At 42.5% G+C, this 20,001-nt stretch overlaps 1 protein-coding gene across 1 annotated transcript in view; it reads left to right on the forward strand.

The window, feature by feature from the left end:
* PTGFR (prostaglandin F receptor) overlaps nt 1–20,001 on the forward strand; it is a 205,740-nt gene that overhangs the window by 91,958 nt on the left and 93,781 nt on the right. The window contains exon 2 of the mRNA XM_014580179.3: nt 14,569–14,652. The gene's annotated coding sequence lies outside the window, so the exon portion shown is untranslated. The remainder of the gene's footprint in view (nt 1–14,568; nt 14,653–20,001) is intronic.

Raw genomic sequence — 20,001 nt, forward strand, 5'->3', positions numbered from 1 at the left:
AAATGTATGATCAAGACAAATATGGTTAGATATAGTTTCTTAAAAATAAGTTATTATAGAGATGCTAGTATGAATGTACATAAATGGGGGTTATCTGTAACCTAAGGAAAGAATAAAATAAATGTTAAAGATAGTAAAATATATCCTACTGAAGTATTGTCATGGCTAAGGCCCAAACTGATAAAAGTGAGGAGATTATTAAACAAAGTTTCTAGAATGACCTCAATGTTCTCATTGTGTCCAAAAGCAGCTCTGGGAACTTTGTTAACACCTTTCCTGTTATTAAAGCCAGTCTTCTCAAATTAGTACAAAATAGGTTTATTAATATATGTAATGAGCTCTTCCCTGCCATCTATTGATGAATTGAGGGAAAAGACCTCAAAAGCAGATTCCAATTTGCCTAGGTGTCAACAGACACACCTGTCGTGATCAATTTTGGCTGTTTTGGGGAAAAGCTCTCTGAAGTCTCAGATGCAGGGTAAAGAAAGTGAGAGGGACTGGGGAGAGATATTCTCATCTGAAGCTGTGGACTTTAGACGATCCTAGGTGTCATTTGATCCCCCCCCCCCCCAGGACTAAATGAGGGTGCGTCTACACTGCATTGTAACTTGAAATAAAATATGCAATTTAAGCTATGCATATTAAGTATCTTATTTTGATGCTATTTCAAAATACAGGCAGTCCCCGAGTTACGCGGCTCCGACTTGTGTCGGATCCGCAGTTATGAACGGGGCTTTTCTTGCCCCGGAGGACTGGAGCGGCGGGACGCCCAGATGCGCTGCAGTCCCGCCGCCTCCGTCCTCCAGGGCGAGAAAAGCTGCTCCGCGTCTCTCTGGTCTGCAGGGAGACTGGGAGCAAAGCCGCGGAGCACGCCCGCAGCGGGACAGCCCGGGTGCGGCTGGGCTGTCCCGCTGCGGGCGTGCTCCAAGGCTTTGCTCCCCGTCTCCCTGGTCAGCAGACCAGGGAGATGGAGCAAAGCCGTGGAGGACGCGGGTGGTCCCGCCACCCGCGTCTCCCTGGTCTGCTGGGGGGGGGGGGGGTGCAGCTAGTGCCCCCCCTCCCCTCCCCTCCCCTCCCCTCCCCTCCTCTTCCCTCCCCTCCCCTTCCCAGCAGACGAGGCTTTTCCTGCCTATGCCTAGGGTAGAGCAGCTGGGGCGCTGCCGGGTTGGTCCCGCAGTGCCACTCCTCGGCGCTACTGTACCAACCCGGCAGCACCCCAGCTGCTCTGCTCCAGGCGTCCTGATTCAGTCGCTGCTGGTCAGTTTCAGCAGTGGCTGAATCAGGATGCCTGGGGCAGAGCAGCTGGGGTGCTGCTGGGTTGCTCCAGTAGCGCCGAGGAGCGGCGCTACTGGAGCAACCCAGCAGCACCCCAGCTGCTCTGCCCCAGGCGTCCCCAAGTCAGCCGCTGCTGAAACTGACCAGGGGCTGACTACAGGAAGCCCGAGGCAGAGTTTCTCTGCCGCGGGCTTCCTGGAATCAGCCGCTGATCAGTTTCAGCAGCAGCTGACTTGGGGACGCCTGGGTTTCTTAAGTTGAATCCGTATGTAAGTCAGAACTGGCGTCCAGATTCAGCCGCTGTTGAAACTGATCAGTTTCAGCAGCTGCTGACGCCAGTTCCGACTTACATACAGATTCAACTTAAGAACAAACCTACAGTCCCTATCTTGTACGTAACCCGGGGACTGCCTGTAGCTTATTTTGTCATTTGGTGCTGTCTATACAGTGCCAAATTCAAAATAACCTGCTATTCCGAAACGTTCCTTCCTCCTCGCAGAAAGAGGTTTACAGGGACGTTGAAGTAGTGAGCCTGAAGTAACGGGCTTGCTGTGAAGATGAGGGATAGCTATTTCAGGATTCTGCAGTATCCTGAAATAACATTGCAGTGTAGATGTAGCCTGAGAGTCCTTGTCTTTTAGTAATTGCCAGAACTGACATTACTGATGAGCTGCTTTTGGGGCTGAGTCTTAGACCTAAGGTGAGGTTGGTGTTGTGGTGAGAACAATGTAGAGGTGGCAGCAACAGGGGTGAGAAGTTATGACTAACAGCAGAAGTGATAGTGACAACAGTGATCTGAAGCCGAGGCATTATTCGGCCACTCTGGCTCCCATGGTTGGCAGTGCTGAACTTATCTGCCCTCAACCTTGGACTCTGGGACTTTGCTGACCTGAGGCAACAAGCCCTGCTATAAGGAGGTGCTCATTAGAGCAGAGGGCAGTTGGGTCCTGACCAGGGAGGGTGCAGAACTGGCTCCCAGTGAAGGAGAAGCCCCACCAATAGAGCAGTGTTGAGCAGGCTCAGGGGAGAGAGAGAGAGAGAGACTCAGCGTGACACCTGCCAGGCTATGGCCTTGACATAATGACCAAGAAGGTACAGGGGCCATATCTTACCACCAAGAAGAGTGGCTATATAGACTGTGGCTTGCCCCTGAGGCAAGGGACGAGACTTTGGGTTGCAGTTGACCACAGTGACAGATGTAAAGACTGAGGACTGCAGTGTGACCAGCAGGAGGTGCTGTGGTGGTGAGTCGAACCCTATTACAGGGCATTTAACTCTACTGGACTTTCACACTACAAGGTAGGAAACTGAGGCAAAGAATTACTGGTCAAGATACTATGGGGCAGGTGTGTGGTTTTGCAAACTTTAGAATCATTGCTATGATCTTTTTCCCCCAAATTAATTCTTTCCCCTTCTATTAATAAAAGGTTTTTTTTGTTATACAGACACACAGTGTTTGTGAGATGGGGAATATTGCCTCTCTAGACTCATTCAGGGTTTAGTTCTCCCAGATTTGTGTGGAAGCTGGAGGTCAGCTGGAGGGAGCCTGCACAGAACCCTGGCCAATTAAAAAAGGGCTTATAAAAAGCCAATCAGAGAGCAATTTGCTGACAGCTCTGCTATATGGAGGTGCTCTGTAGAGCAGAGGGCAGTTGGATCCTGACAAGGGAGGGTGCAGGACTGGCTCCAGTGAAGGAGAAACACCTTCAATAGAGCAGTGTTGAGCAGGCTCAGGGGAGCTAGAGAGAGAAAGATTGAGACTCCAGCCTGACACCTGCCAGGCTATGGCTTTGACATAAGGGCCAAACTAAGAGGAATCCCTAGTTACTGACTGTGGCTCTTGTTGCTGCTGACACCACCTGCCAGAAGGGTTATATGCAAAAACAAGGAATCAGATGATAAAATCTCAGGTTTTTTTGTGTTTGCCCATTGACAAAATTATATTCCTCAAGTAGAAGTTATTTTCAAGAATACCCTTTGTACTATGGAGAGCATTGACTTCAGCAGAAAGATGCCAACTTATCCCAGCTAAGGATATGGGCCATAAAGTTTGATTTGAGCATTCACATCCATGTGGTAGTGGTCACGAATATTTGTGTGTGTCCCAGGATCTATTCACTGCTTTAACTACTGCTGCTAAGTATACTAATCAGCTCCCTAGTGTTTGCTACTTGTTTTGAATTCATGTGGAAATGTAGCAATAGGATTGTTCTCCTACAGTGCGTTCGTTAAAGCTGAAAAAACTGGCCTTTCTCCTTTTAGTGTTACGCGCTATTAAAAAGTCACTTTTATATAATACAACCACATTAAAGCTGCCAAAAATGTGGATTTGTTGTACACAGCTGTTAAGGCAAACAGAGGATAAATAATCCAAAGTGACAGCAAAAAAACATGAAGGAAATTTCTTTCCCTAACCCTGGAAACAGGATATACGAGTTATTAAAAGCTCAGGATATTTTAATATACACAGGAATGCCTCCCATAATACATTTAATAATTTGGTGTCGCTAATGAAATCCTTCATTATATTAAACTTGAAACTGAATAGAAAATAGATCTTGAAATGTTGGGCTAGACCCTTGGTTGGTAAGCACAGATAAAAGACTGGTCATGAGTGACACCAGTTTCTACCTGAGGAGACTCAGGTTTGTTATCTTGATGGATATACACATGCAATAGTTGTATGATGTAGATTTATGTAACTGCATTATTTTAAATAAGAGCAATTACACATGATGATTTTTCACAGACTGTATAAGTTTTTTTGCTCCACCCAAACTTAGTGGCTGCGTCTAGACTGGCAAGTTTTTTTCACAAAAGCATTTGCTTTTGCAGAAAAACTTGCCAGTTGTCTACATTGGCCGCTTGAATTTCCGCAAGAACACTGACGATCTCATGTAAGATTGTCAATGTTCTTGTGGAAATGCTATGCTGCTCCCGTTCGGGCAAAAGCCCTCTTGTGCAAATGCTTTTGCGTAAGAGGGCCAGTGTAGACAACGCGGTATTGTTTTGCGCAAAAAAGCCCCGATCGCGAAAATGGCGATCTGGGTTTTCTTGTGCAAAACCGCGTCTAGATTGGCACGGATGCTTTTCCACAAAAGCACTTTTTTGCGGAAAAGCGTCTGTGCCAATCTAGATGCTCTTTTCCACAAATGCTTTTAATGGAAAAACTTTTCCATTAAAAGCGTTTGCGGAAAATCATGCCAGTCTAGACGTAGCCAGGGTGTGTGTGTGTGTGGGGGGGGGGGGGGGTGGAACAGAGGAAAATAATCTGAAGTGTTAATAAGGGAAGACAATTAGATTTTCATTGCTAGAAAGAATAAATCCTCTCCCTGTTGAAATTAATAGGAATTTTGCTATTGACTTTGATGGGAGCCAGGATTCTATCCGAGATATTTTACAGTTCAAGAGATCAGAATGGGATAAATCCCCTAGCCAGTGGCAAAAGAGCTTTCTCTTGCCTCTATTGGTGAAAAAGAGAAAAGGGCTATTCTATTCTAGACAATTTCACTTGCATAGGCTATATACCCATCATTCCGCTAGTGACAGGTGGGGGAGTTACCAGAACTAGAAATTAACTTGGATTTTGGGATTTATAGACTCACTGAAAAGCTTGTAGAGAAAACCAGTGGCCTTCGTGCTATTATAAAAGGGGTTTCTCTTCAAGGACCAAAGTTTCTTTTGTTCAAAGCTCTTAAATGTTTTTGGCTCCCTTTCTGTAGCAGGAGAAGATGCACACAATGGTAGCAAAAGTAAATGGACTCAGGTGAGGCTGTACCTGCCTTACAACTTAATAAACCTGAATCACTACCTTGGGTTAAAGTGGTGGGATTTACAGGTAGGACCACACTAGTTAATCTTTTGGAACGTGCCAATGGCAACTTGCAGATCTTAACGATGAGTGGGGTTTGGTGAGGATGGATGAAATAGTACAGCCCAAGGACTGTTATCTCTGGGACATGGTGAGTGGGAAGGGGTTTATATGGATCAGTGATAAAATTGATGGGAGACGGGGTGGTATTTTAATGTTCTTCTTTGAGTGATATCCCTGTGGGTGCTCCACTGTTGGTGTCAGGTCGTCCTGGCGCTGCAGCTCGGAGTTTTCATGAGCAGTAGTCAGCCAGACTGTGCATGTGTGGCACGTGCCTCATGCCGTTCGTGCCCTTTTGATCACTTGCGTGGTCCAGCTTTCGCCAGTTCCTCCTTTGCCACCCACGGTTGCAGACGGAGCAAACCTTCTCTCCTAGCAGAATTCTTTCAGGAGTCAAAAGAATCTTGAATTAGTGTTTATAGTTGTTTATAGTTACTTATAGTTATAGATAGAATATTTCTAGTTACTAGTTAGTTGTTTTAAAAAAAAGTTTCCTTATATTAGTTGTAGAGTAGTAGCTATGCTGGGCTCTTCCAGTTTTAAGAAGTGCGTCACATGTCGTGACGTGATGCCTGCATCGGACATCCATGCTGAATGTATTAAGTGCCTTGGCGAGGCACACTTGCCTCAAAAATGTGTCCATTGTTCCAAACTTACTGTTAGAGCAAGTAATGACAGAGAAATGAGGCTAAAAATTATCCTTTTTGACAAGGCATTACAACCTGTGGAGCTATCACAGCCAGTCTCAAGTCCGTGGTCTCCTAGGGCTGAGAAAAGGAAAGCTGTTTCTCCACAGCTGGCTTTGGCTTGAAAAAGAGCTTCACCAAACCTCCACCGGCCTACTATCGGCCAGAATAAGTATGGGTGATAAACCTGGCAAGTCTGGTATCATCACAACCAGACATAATCGGCTTCAGAGCCAAAATCCCAGAAGAAGTCTTCATCGGTGCCATCAATGGTCGTAAAGGTCTGTTGCTTGGCACCGCCAGTGACCGCACTGGTCTTCATGGTACCAACAACATTGGCACCTTCTGTATCGACGCCACACATACACCTGACTATTACATCAGCACTGACAATGATGGCTACGGCACCGTCATCTCCTCATTTCTATGCATGGGCAATATTGTCACCGTACGCATCAGCCAGACCCTCGACACCAAGAAAAGCAACTCAGAGGTCTGATCTCACTATTGAAGTTCTCTCCATCACTGTTTCTCACCACCATCTTCTCTGCATTCACCTTATCTAACAAGGGATGACAGGGGTAGGACCTTATGGGACCAAGCTAGACACCACTACTATAGGTATAATTTGTCACCCTCCCCCCATAGAGGATTTGTTGTTCATTCACCTCCTCCTTCTTCGAGAGGGTTGCCACACCTACTCGTACATCATCATACGTACTACAGGACTGGACACTCATCTAAATATGCTTCCCTGGTGCGAGCTGACTGTAGGAGACACAGCCCCACATACTATTGACATTATCCTCGTCATGCCTTAGCCTAGCATCATTACTCTGATTATGGTTTCCCCTGTTTCCATAGTCATCCAATTTCTCATGCCCCTACAGTTTCTCATCAACCTTTGCAGAGACAACAGCTAGCAGTCACACCAGAAGTCATCATTTAAAACAGAAAAGGGTCAACTATCGTATATGGAGGAACACCCACCAGATGTCTCGCCCATGGACCAGTTCTCATCGTCTCCCGATGAGGTGGTTATACCTGGTGACCAATCTCCTCCAGATGACCTGAAACTATTTCAGGAATTTTAAAGAGAGTGGCTGCATCCCAAGACATCGTGCTAACTGAGGTACCGAAGAAACAACACTGACTTCTCAAAAACCTTCAGCCCTTGAAATGGGGAAAAATAGCAATACCCATAGACAAGGCCATAATGGAATCTGCTGATGAGATACGGCAGACCCCAGCCTCAGTACCATCAACTAACAAATGGGCTGACAAGAGGTATTTTGTCCCTCCAAAAGGGGCCAACTTTTTATATACTCATTCACAGCCGAACTCATTAATTGTTGACGCTGCCCAGCAAAGGTCCAAACTTCCACATATACCACTACGGAGAAAGACAATAAGTGCATGGACTTGTTTGGCAGACAGCTTTACTCTTTATCCACTCTACTTCTACATATAGCCAACTATGCAGCACTACTGTCTCATTACAATTTCGATAATTGTACGAAACTTACCACCCTCACAGAGCATCTGCTGGACTCAAAGATGCCCGTATTAAAATCTATTGTTCAAGAGGGGTTACAATTCCTCCAGAACAGCACTCCAGATAGCGTTGGATGTAGCTGATATGGCGGCCCAAGCTACCACAACATCGGTAGTTATGAGGAAAGCTTCCTGACTATAATCTGCCGGGGTCCCTCCGAATCACAAGTGAAAGTGGAGGACCTCCCTTTTGATAAACAACAGCTATTCACAGAGAAAACAGCTATTCTACATTCGAGCAAAGACTCAAACAACTTTGCACATGCTGGGTATGTACACACCACTGTACCGCTGCAAACGGTACACATCGTATAAAAACACTAGGAGTTTTTGTACTCTAGATATCAGCAATGTGGCTTTGATTACTCAAAGACCAAACAATGCCCTCAAAGGAGGTGCCGACAGAATGCTCATAGTACCCATAACAAGGCCAACAAGCAGAAGATTTGACTGTTGGTCGAGGGTTTGCAAAATCTCCCCTCTTTCAAGAGAACACATTCTGCTTTGGACTTTCACCACCATCTAAGGCCTTTTCGTTGTTGCTGGAAAGCCATCACATCAGACCGTTGGGTCCTCAAAATTATAACATCAGGGTACACCATCCCCTTTACCACACTGCCTCCTACTTCCCCACCTTCCCCGTCCCTCTTCAGGGACCTCCCCCATGAAGACTTACTCAAACAAGAGGTACAACGCCTGCGACAACCAGGCAAACCTTTGAATATCTGAGTCTCATACTCAAACCACAAAAGTCAACTCTATGACTGACACAGTCTCTAGTGTTTATAAGTGCTCAACTAGATTCTGTCTCGGCAAGGGCCTATCTACCGCTACAAAGGTTTCAAGCAATCCAAGAACTTATTACTACCCTGACCATCAGCCCCACAGTTCCAATACTCACCTGCCTCCAACTGATCGGTTGTAGCTGATATGTCAGAATATTGACCGACATCATAAAAACAATGTACTATATAAATCATCAAGGAGGTGCTCAATCTCATATTCTATGCACCGAAGCAGTCCAGTTATGGAACTGGTACATTCGAAACAGAATCATCCTTGTAGCGTCATACTTACCAGGAGTAAACAACATAACAATGGATGCACTCAGCAGACACTTTGCCCCAGACTACAAATGGGAACTGCATCCTCGAGCTCTCCAATCCATCTTTCAGTGATGGGGTTTTCTGAAAACAGACCTTTTTGCTTCTTACAAAAACAAGAAATGTCCTCATTACTGTTCAAGAGCAGTCATCTGTCCGGGATCTGTAGGGGATGCCTTTCTCCTCAGTTGGGAGGGCCCCCTCCTGTATGCATTTCCCCACTACTCCACTCATTCCTAGGGTGCTGGAGAAAGTCGAGAGATAAAGCGACAGTGATTTTCACAGCAGCATCTTGGCTACAACAGATATTGTTCCCTTATCTGTATCTGACATCTCCTCAGCCTCCTTATTCCTTTCCAATTCTGCACTATCTCTTATCTCAGAACATAGGAACCTTACCCTCACCCCACCACATATCCTATGTTCATTTTTGGTCTGAACATTGTTTTCTACTGTGCAAAATAACCTCTTTTACTTGGCTCTACCAGGAGGAACTACAATCTACCCAATCCACTCACCTACAGAAATGGCATAGGTTCCTCTCCTGGTGTTTTAGGAAAAATTTGGACCCAGGTACAGTACCTTTACACAAAATTTTAGACTATATCTTGTCCCTTAAAGGTGCTGGATTGGCTCTTGCATCCTTAAAAGTACATTTGTCGGTTATTACTGTCTTTCATCAACTGATGGAAGGGGTTTCAGTCTTTGCACACCCCATCACAAGAAGGTTCATAAAAGGTCTTGTCAACCTCTACCCTGATGAAGGCTACTTCTACCATTGTGGTATTTGGAAATGGTGTTGGACACTTTTACTCATGCCCCCTTTGAACCCCTAGCTACCTGTTCACTGTCAATGTCACCAAAGGTAGTCTTTCTATTGGCATTTACTTCTGCCCAAAGAGTGAGTGAACTAGCAGCCTTAATGGCAGTTCCACCATATAACATTTTCAATAGAGACAGTGTGATACTATGTCCCCATCCTTCTTTCATTCCTAAAGTATGTTCAGACTTTCATATAAATGAACCAATCATATTTCCTGCCTTCTACCCTCAACCACATCTAATGACAAGAGAAGCGATGTTTCATTTGCTAGACGTATGCAGGGCCCTTGCATTCTATGTAGACAGAACTAGATCTTTCTGTAAATCCGACTGTTTATTCATTTCTACAATGGAGCGTACTAAGGGGCACCCACTGTTATCACAGTGTATTTCCAAACTTATAGTCTCCTGCATTACACAATGCTATACTTTAAGGAATAAATCACTTCCTCAGATACCTAGGGCACATTTGACAAGAGCGATGGCAACATCCACAGCCTTTCTCCGTGGGGTTCCCCTAAAAGATATGCGGGGTGGCTACGTGGTCCACCAGCGACACCTTTATGAAACACTGCACTATCTCACAGACTCAAGCAAAAGACACTGTTGTGGTCTTCACTGTCTTATTGACTGTCATCAAATCATGAATCTGAGGCCCACCTTCCACTGACCCATGAGTACTGTTACACACTCACTAACACCAACAATGGGGATATCACTTGAAGAAGAGGAAGTTACTCACCTTGGTGCACTAACAACAGTTCTTCAAGATGTGTGTCCCCATGGGCGATCCACTACCCGCCCTTCTCCCCACTCCGGATTCTACCATTATATCTTTCAGATACTGGGGTAGACTTGAGGAACTGGTGATAGCCAGACCGCATGAGAGATCAAAAAGGCGCAAACGGTGCGAGGCATGTGCTGCGCATGCATGGTCCAGCTGAATACTGCTCATGAAAATTCCGAGCAGTGGTGCCAGGATGACCCAACACCAACAGTGGAGCACTCATGGGGACACACATCTCAAAGAACCGTTGTTACTGCACCAAGGTAAGTCACTTCCTCTTTATTTACACACATAGTCTGTTGCTGAGTTTCCGAAGTTTAACCGTCTCCTTTCCCATTAATAAGGATTTCATTGTTTCTGCACAATCTGAGTGTTTGCAAGTGGGGGAAAGTTTCTAGCTGTTAAGGGCACATAATGAGGGTGTGTTTAGTTTCCCCAGATTTCTGGACAGGGCTTAAGCCAGTTTGGTTATTTGCCACAGGGTCTAGATATATTGAACCAGGAATTGTTTTGCTGTTGTTAGCCAACTGGCAGAAGAGTTACAGTGATGTTGTGAACTGTGTCTTTAAGACCTGAGCATCCCAGGCAGAGAGTCTGGGCAGACCACTGTGAAGATCATGTTATACACAACCAATTGGAACCAGACACAGGTTTCTTGAGAGCATCTTAAGCACTGAATAATTACTGAGTACCACAACTACTGTGTTCAGCTGTGAATCAGAGTTCTACCACCAGTGTAGTCTTCTAAAGAAGTATGTTTTATACTATGTAGTCACTTTTCCTTAATTCATGTGGTTTCACATTATGTAAATGGATAGACAAGATTGTATGTCTGTGCTGCCTGTTGCACTACCCAGGACACAGACAGTAACTACATTGGTGGAAAAACACCATTGTCACAACAGTGGTACAAAATCTGCACAGAAGCACTTGCTAAATGCACATAAGGCCTATGCTTATGGCCCTACTCTCCCCTGTGTGCTATAGAAGGGGATACAGTTGTGACTGGGGGAGGGGAGATGAATTTATATAATTTTTGGTAGTGTACAGACTGGGTACAAGTCCTGCCCTTTACCTGCCTTGTAAGCTGATATATATATTTAAATAATGTAAAAAATGTGAGGGCTGAGGTGGAGCTGTGGGTGAGGGGTTTGGAAGGGGCTTGGTCAGAAGCTTGGGGGCCAATGGTAAAGGATGTGGAGTGAGGCCTATTGTAGGTCAGGAGTGGTGACTGAGGGTGGAGGGGCCACCTGTGCTGGTGGAGGGTCCTGCCAGAAAAGTGAAGGGTCTGTCCATCAGAAGCAGAAGGTCAGAGTTAGCCTGCCCTGGCCCCAACGCTTGGGAGTTGTAGGACCTGTGGCGGCAGTTGATGCCAGGAGACAGTGGACAGAGGGTGTGTCTAGACTACAGGGTTTTGTCGACAAAAATGGACTTTTGTTGACAAAACTATACCTGCGTCTAGACAGAACGTCGACAGAATGCAGCAGTTTTGTCTATGGCGGTAAACCTCATTTTACAAGGAATAATGCCTTCTGTTGACAAAAGGAGTTATTGCATCTACACTGTCCTTTGTGTCTACACTCTCATGTCGACAAAGCGGCTTGCTTTGTCAACGGAACTGGATGTAGTCTAGATGCTCTTTGTCGACAAAGGCTTTGTTAACAGTATCTGTTGACAAAGCCTCTGTCGACAAAAGCCTGTAGCCTAGATGTACCCTAAGAGTGCTCTGCTGCAGGGGGCAGCCACTCATTGAGGGTGCTGAGTGTCGAGACTTGGCCCCAAACATGGGTCCATATAGCTTGCCACCCCGAACTGTGATGAGAATTAGTCTATAGAGGTTCCAATGGAACTGCCTGCCAACACAAGCCCCTCTGTCTTCCCCCTCGTAGGCTGCTGCAATCCTGTTTCAGGATCCTTATGGAGTATTCCAGGTGAGATTTCCCTTTCTCAGAAATCAGTGCTCAGATCTAAAGGCTACGTCTAGACTGGCATGATTTTCCGCAAATGCTTTTAATGGAAAAGTTTTCCGTTAAAAGCATTTGCGGAAAAGAGCGTCTAGATTGACACGGACGCTTTTCCGCAAAAGCACTTTTTGCGGAAAAGCGTCCGTGCCCATATAGACATGCTTTTGTGCAAAAAAGCCCTGATCGCCATTTTTGTGATCGGGGCTTTTTTGTGCAAAACAAATCTGAGCTGTCTACACTGGCCATTTTGTGCAAAAGCTTTGCGCGAAAGGGACTTTTGCCCGAACAGGAGCAGCATAGTATTTCCGCAAGAAGCACGGATTTCAAACAGTAGGAAGTCAGTGTTCTTGCGGAAATTCAAGCGGCCAGTGTAGACAGCTGGCAAGTTTTTCCGGAAACTGGCAGCTTTTGTGGAAAAACTTGCCAGTCTAGACACAGCCAAAGAGTCAGTGATAGTCTAGGTTATTAATGATATGAAACAATTCAAGGGGGTAAAAAGAGTATGGTTCAAGGTTTGTGTAAAAGAAGGGTGACTAGAGTGAAATACAATTTTCTGGGCTAGTCAAAAACCCCAAAATATACCTAACCTCAGGACATACCACACTAATACCAACCCTGGAACTTACCCTTGCAACAAACCCTGTTGCCAGCTTTGTCCACATATTTACTCTGCTGACACCATCATTGGATCTAACCATTCCAGTTATAAGATCAAGAACACATATTCCTGCTCATCCAGAAATATAATTTATGCCATCATGTGCCAACAGTGTCCATCTGCTATGTATATTGCACAAACTTCTCAGATACTTCGCCAAAGAATCAATGCACACAAAACAGACATCAGACAATTTCACGAAGAAAAAACAGTTTCTTGCTATTTCATCCAGCCTGGGCATTGTCTCAGTGACCTCACTACCTGCATCCTGCTTCAAAGAGCTTTAATACAAGACTTCAAAGAGAAGCCTCTGAACTGTCATTCATGCTTAAATGTGACACTTTACGAATGGGGCTTAACAAAGATGCTAATTCTCGCCCATTACAAAGATAGCTTCCCCAATTATCACCTCTATTATCATTACCTCATAGACATTAATCTCCCCCTCTCATTCCCCCTCTGTTCTAAAATCTGATTTGTCTATTTTATATGGGTTCACTTTTTTTTGTTTATATCCCTTTGGTATATATGGTTGTGCCAATTTTCTTCCACAATTTGATCTGAGGAAGTGGGTCTGGCCCACGAAAGCTCATCACCTAATAAACCATCTTGTTAGTCTTTATAGTGCTGCAGAAAGAGAGGGTTTACATTGTTCATTTGGAAAAACTTCTTGAACTAGACTCATGTTCTACTATGCATTTTGAAAATATAAAATGTTCTCAAAATGGGTTTCTTTGTTAGTTTTAGGGGAGAGAAACTGGCAAAATAAAATCAGAAGGCTCTTTTAGAACAGAAAAAAGAGCAGCGCTCTAACTGCCCCAAGTACAATCATATGAAAGGATAAAAGGAATAAACTGGATTTTATGGTTAAAGCTTCACAGCCATAAACTGTCAACCAAAGCCCCAAATGATATTAAAGTATTAAAATAGAGAAACGGCAACAGAATATGAGAAGGTTTATTAAAATGGCAGCTGAAAAAATCCGATGCTCCCTCTGATCACATGGCTGTAGTTAGGGTCATATTACCAATACAAATACTTATTATTTGGCCAAACTGCTTTATTTCTGGTTGTCTGCAAGGCTGGTGTTATAGCCAATTACGCCAACCGATTTTTCTTATCATTAAAGTCATCAAAGATAAACTTCAACAGCTGTGCCCACAGCCACAAAATGGTACTGATGCTCAACCATCTAACATAGCCTCAAGACTGCAGTCTGCTGTTCTGTTCATAGCATATATCACTGTATTGACTGTGTATGGCACACAGACGCTACAGTGATTTACAATAAATAAATAATATTGTTTTGTTCACAATAAAGATGATTTAAGATGCTAGTCAGATGATTCATAGCCAGACCTTCATACCTCCATCATCTGTAAACTATTTTGCTTGTCTTCTGGAATTTAGGGGTGGAATAAATTAGTTAAGCCCATTGCTGTTTTGTTTTAGTTAAATTACTAATGTAATATAGCAGACTATTGTTTTAGTGATGCAGATTATTCCTTATCCATGCAAGTTGAATCAATAAATCCCAGATATTTTGGCTAGTACTTAAATTTCCTGTATGTGATTCCGTGATTTCTTTTTGATTTGACAGTCGGTGCAGGTGGTGATATTAACAAGTGCTTTAGTTCTTTTTATTGGGAGAGCTTTAAAATAGTAATGGGACAATGCAGTCTGCAATAACTATTTGTTTAAAAATTGTATAACTTTTATTGTCCATGTATTGTGTAGTCATTATATAAGCCTCAGAGAATGATTACATAATGGTGCAGTTTACTACAGCACATTGTACTTAGTGCTTGCTTGTACTGCATAATTGTCTGACATGTGCCTCTTCTACAGTACACAGGCCTGATCCTGGCAGTGCTAAGCCATGTGAATATTCCCATTGAAGTTAATTGCACTACTCAGAAGGCCATCTGTCTGGTGAGTTTTTATGTTGCCATCATATCTAAGCACTTGCACATTAAAGACACTCAGAAGTGAAAGTCATTTGCCTCAGGTCACACAAGAAGTTATTGCTAGAGAGATTACAGGATCAGGTTCCATGTAATAAAATATAGTTTTAAAATAATTGCACTTTATCATTTAACACTTTTTGGTTTCTCTCCATTTATTACAGGCTGACAGTAGTAAATAAAAGCAAATGTAATTTCATGGCCAATTCAGAAATCAAATCACTTTGGCTTCTGTGCTGTGCTGTGGAAATCCAACCTCAGCCTTGCACGACATGGGATCCAGATGGATATTTTTGCTGAATCTGGGCTTTTGCTTATAAATGTCATAGTTTATTAGAAATGAAACCAATTAACTTGCTCACATGCAGTTAGTTATAAAGAAAGGAGTTCAACAGAGCACATGTGCTTCAACAACATACTTTGCAAAATGTCTTTAATGATGATGATTCTTAGCTTTTCTATAGCAATGTAAGCACATTTTTTAATTCCACTTTTAATAGTCCTTTGAAATATGGATTTTTCCTTTGCTGTGTGAATTAATTTTTTCCCAGTGGAAATTAGTTCTATTAGTTCCAAAAAAGTCATTATTCTCCCTAATCTTTTCACCTGTCTTACACATTTTATAGTGAAACAGTGGAAAAGGATTACCCCCAAAAAGTAAATGACAATATAAGAAAACTAGAGAGATTCTTTCAGAACACCAGCAATTCCCTTGTATATCTCTAAGACAAAATTTGCCCCCAAAGCTCCTTCAGAATTTTACTAAAACTCTCTAGGTATCTGACATTATAATAATAATATTTTGGTCTTCTCTTCCAAGCGCTTTACTAACATCAATGATATATCATCCCCGTGACTCTCCTGGGTAGTGGTTACACAGGTATGGTTATCCTGAATTTACAGACAGAGAAATGGAAGCACTCTGATTCAAAATTTTCAAATTTAAGTGGATGATGAAATTCCCACTGACATCAGCGAGAGGGGGATGGTGGCCAGGACCATCAAATACAATCAATCAACCTCTGAAGTAATGAGGATCTGTCATTTCCTTATAGGCCTGATTTGGTGCTCACTGAAGTCAGTACTGCTTTTGACTTCAGTGGGCATTTGGTTATCCCTTTCCCCATGACACACAGGAAGACTCTGGCCCATGGAATGGAAATCACACTCCCACTGTTCAGTTGAGCAGAGTCTCCAACATGCTTGGAGTGAAATTTTTTTTAATTGCTCGCTTATCTTGGTAATATGTAAGCTACCTTTGACTAAACTTTAGATGTGAGCTAGGGTTGACTGGAGATTGCTACTTAAGAAAAAGCAATCACTTAATCGCTGCCTAATATAGGTGCTTGCCCATTGGAGCAAAATTTAATGTCTAGTATTTACCAGTGAGCTCCATAAGTCACATTCAAAGTGCTACTATTTTGAGACATAGTTGGTTTGGAACATTTGTACTTAAAAGAATGACTCTGTGGGCTGCTGCAGAGTAAGAGTTAATGTTCTTGAAGTATAAGTTTCTTATTTGCATTTTGTGCAAACTGTAATCATGAGCATCAATCTACTTGAATGGAAAGTGTTTCAAAAACAAAATAAAACTACTTGCAGGATATTGGATCATAGCAACTAGCAGATCTATTGTTACTTAAATGCTCTTATACCATCATAAAGACGCAGTAGATATACTATTATATCAGGTTCCTCCCTAGTGTGTGTGACAGTCACTCTTTAGTATTGAATACTTTGGCAAGACTGGAGATTCCTGTTTTCTCTCTTCTTTCTTTGTTCACTTTAAAATGCTTCTACTGAGATAGTTAGGTTCCTTCCACAGCAATTCTGTCTTATTCATTATTTCAAGTTTTTAAGATACAGAAACTAGATTCTGTTCTCCCCCGTTGCTACTCTGAGTGTATGAGTTATTCCTTATTCAGTCTAAAAAATTAGTTGGATGCATCGAGGAAAGAAAATCATTCCTGTTTAGTGAATGAATAGCAGGTCATGTCTGCATGCTTGTTTGTCAGAGTTTGCCTGTCTTTGACTGGGTTTTACTACTTTGCAGTTTTTCATTCTGGAAGATAGTGTTATATTTTGTTAATTAATTTTAACTTTTTAGACCAACAGCAAACTCTTGTGAAGACTAATAGTAGTTGAAATGCATAGTAGTTGTGATAATTTTTATCTTACTCAGAATTGCTTCCCTCTCACAAAATAGCTTCTCTTTTGTGTATGTATCCCTGGCATTCTTAAAACTCTCATTGAAGTCTGTGGGAACACTGAGGCTATGTCTACACTACAAAGAAAAGCCGGAAAAAGATACGCAAATTGCGAACCTTGGCCTATGTACATGGGACAGATGTCAGAAAAAAACCCTCTTTTGGAACATCCCTTCTTCTTTGTGAAACAAGGTTTACAGGGATGCTGACAAAACGTATCCGCTTTTCTGACTTTCTTTTCAGAAAAGCGGATGCATTTCGTGGACATGGCAGAGCTTTTCTGGGATACCTCTGGTATCCCGGAAAAACTGTGTAGTCTAGACGTACCCTAAGTGTGCAAAGAACACAAAGTTTTGGCCCTTCTGCAGGTGTGTGAGACACACACATGAGTTTCAGTGATATCTGAAGAACATACAGTCTGCAAAATTATTGCCTTTCTTTGATAAAGTCAGTTTGGAGACTTACTTGTAACCCAAATAGTGGAATCTGCCACAGAACTGAAATGCAGTTTTTCATTTAGCTCTACTTGCAACAAAGTGGTGGGTGAACCATAAAGTTTTGGGGATTCAAATAAACACCATATCTTTAAATGTTTTTTCAGAACCTTACTTGAACTATGTACAAATTTGGAAATGTTGTGATAACAGGTTTTCTTGGTGCCACCCTTACTGACATCTGGTAGCCAGAAATATCATGTTTATGATCTTCCCTATGGGATTTTGGCATGTAGATCTGGGCTAGAACCAGGAATTTTGGGAAATGGTTTGAGTTGGTTCTTATTTTCTTTAAATCCATTTTATCTGTATTCAGGGGTAAGTGTTTTCTTCACAGTCTGTGAGAGATCCAAAAGGATCTTTCAATATTTCCTACCATGTTTTAAAATGTCATTTTTCTAAAGCTGTCACAAATTCTATTAACTCAGAGCATGAGACTATCTCCTGGCATCCACAGCAGAAACAATTTTTTTTCTAGAGTAGTGCAAAACTTTAACAAAATGGCAAACATTCACCTAGTTTGGTGTTTTATTGCCCACTTGAATCTGAAGTGCTTTAGAGATTTCCCAGAAAGCTGTCACATGACACATTATTTCCATACATTGCATTGACAGTTACAAATACATTAAAGGATAGATCTTCAAATATATTTGGGTACCTACTTCTCAGATGGGGAGGTGGGCGAAGAGCAAAGGGGGACACACAAATGAAGAATAGCGATATACAAACACATGCTGGTCAAAGAGATTTAAAGGTGGAATGAGGCATAGGGGATGTCACTCAGAATGTACAATGACAACTTCATAATGTAGGTGCCTATATATGGGTACGTCTACACTACCACCCTAGTTCGAACTAGGGTGGCAATGTAGGCAACTGGAGTTGCAAATGAAGCCCGGGATTTGAATTTCCCGGGCTTCATTTGCATAAAGCCGGGCGCTGCCATTTTTAAATGTCCGCTAGTGCGGACTCCGTGCCGCGTGTAGCCGCGCGGCACGGAGTCCGTGCTAGCGGACATTTAAAAATGGCGGTGCCCAGCTTTATGCAAATGAAGCCTGGGAAATTCAAATCCCGGGCTTCATTTGCAACTCCGGTTGCCTAATTGCCACCCTAGTTCGAACTAGGGTGGTAGTGTAGACATACCCTAACTTAGAGGATTTTGGCCTTAATACATTTAATTGTGAACCTTTGATATAGCTGCCATGGGGACGTTATCTTTCTGAGTGGGTAAAACTGCTGCTTGGCTTAGATTATGCTTTCCTCCAGGGGAGGAAAAACACCCTTATGGCAATATATCCTTGGAGATACCCCAAATGGGATATGATCTGACTAAACATGGAAAATTTTAAGCCTAGAATGCAAGTTGTTCATATATGGTATAAATTGTTTGAGTCTAATGTAATTCTTATGTTGAAATTTTGTCAGTGGACATACAGAACAAATGGTTCTTGATGTAAAGCTGAGTCTGGCTGAAGTCTGTTTTGCTTTACTATTATGAGTATCAGACTTGCCAAGTCACATTTATTTCCAAGAATGGTCATTCACATTATTTTTAATTTTGAGATTGAATTTGCACACATTCATTTCCAAGAATGGTCACACACATTATTTTTAATTTTGAGATTGAATTTGCAAGTGTTCCATAACCAATATCTCTCCTTTTCATCACCAACTTTTAAGAACAAGTTATTCTTTCACTGGTTTTCAATTAAAACTGAGGACGGTGTTTCCATGCAAATGCAATAACCACAACTGTGTACAAAAATAGTTAGTTGTATACACACCTAGCTACTGAAATGTGCAGTCACCCTCTTTGCATGTCCATTTATATTGAGTGTATGCAAACAACTGGTCCCACATTTTGCATTTGCAAATCTGTTTTAAAAACATTTAAAGTTGAATGCTTTTCGGGGTATTGGAAAATGTGTGTGATATATTTGACTTGAGTCACATGTGCGTATTCAAAATCAGCCTTGGAATTTGAATGTCTACATTTGTTGATTTTTTTTTTGAGACATGTTGTTCCTCAAGATATATTTAACTTTTTAAACAGGCTATTTGCAGCATATTTAGAAGTCTACATAGACAAGTCTAAGGCTGAAAGTTCTAGGGTAGCTAGTATATATATATTCTATGTCACAGATTGGCTGAGTCAACCCTATGTTAACTGGTGAATTAGCATAAACAAAGGCAGGCCCAAGAAAACCAAACCTTGCATATAGGTTCACAATGAAATGTAAGAAAATGGGTTTGTACAAATCCAGACGGTAGACATCAGGGTCGTTGTACTCATGCAAGTTGCTTATGAGGAGAAAAAAATAAGAACCTTTTGCAAACCACTTGACATTTTCATATAGCTCTGTCTAAAAAAATAACAACAGGTGTCTTCTAAGCTGACAGTTATTTTGGACCTGATTTTCTATTCACTTGTCCTGTTAGTCAGTTACAACAGTGTATAACGAGGGCCAAGTGGGTATAAAATACTACCACATCACACTGTTCACTTTTGCACTCCATTTGCACTAGTGTACCTAATACCACATTATGCAGAGCAGCAGCCAATTTATGTGCTCAAATGTGACTCTGTTATCATAAGATAAGGGACTTGGGAGTGGA

This window comes from Pelodiscus sinensis, chromosome 9, assembly GCF_049634645.1.
Source record: "Pelodiscus sinensis isolate JC-2024 chromosome 9, ASM4963464v1, whole genome shotgun sequence".
NCBI lineage: Eukaryota > Metazoa > Chordata > Testudines > Trionychidae > Pelodiscus > Pelodiscus sinensis.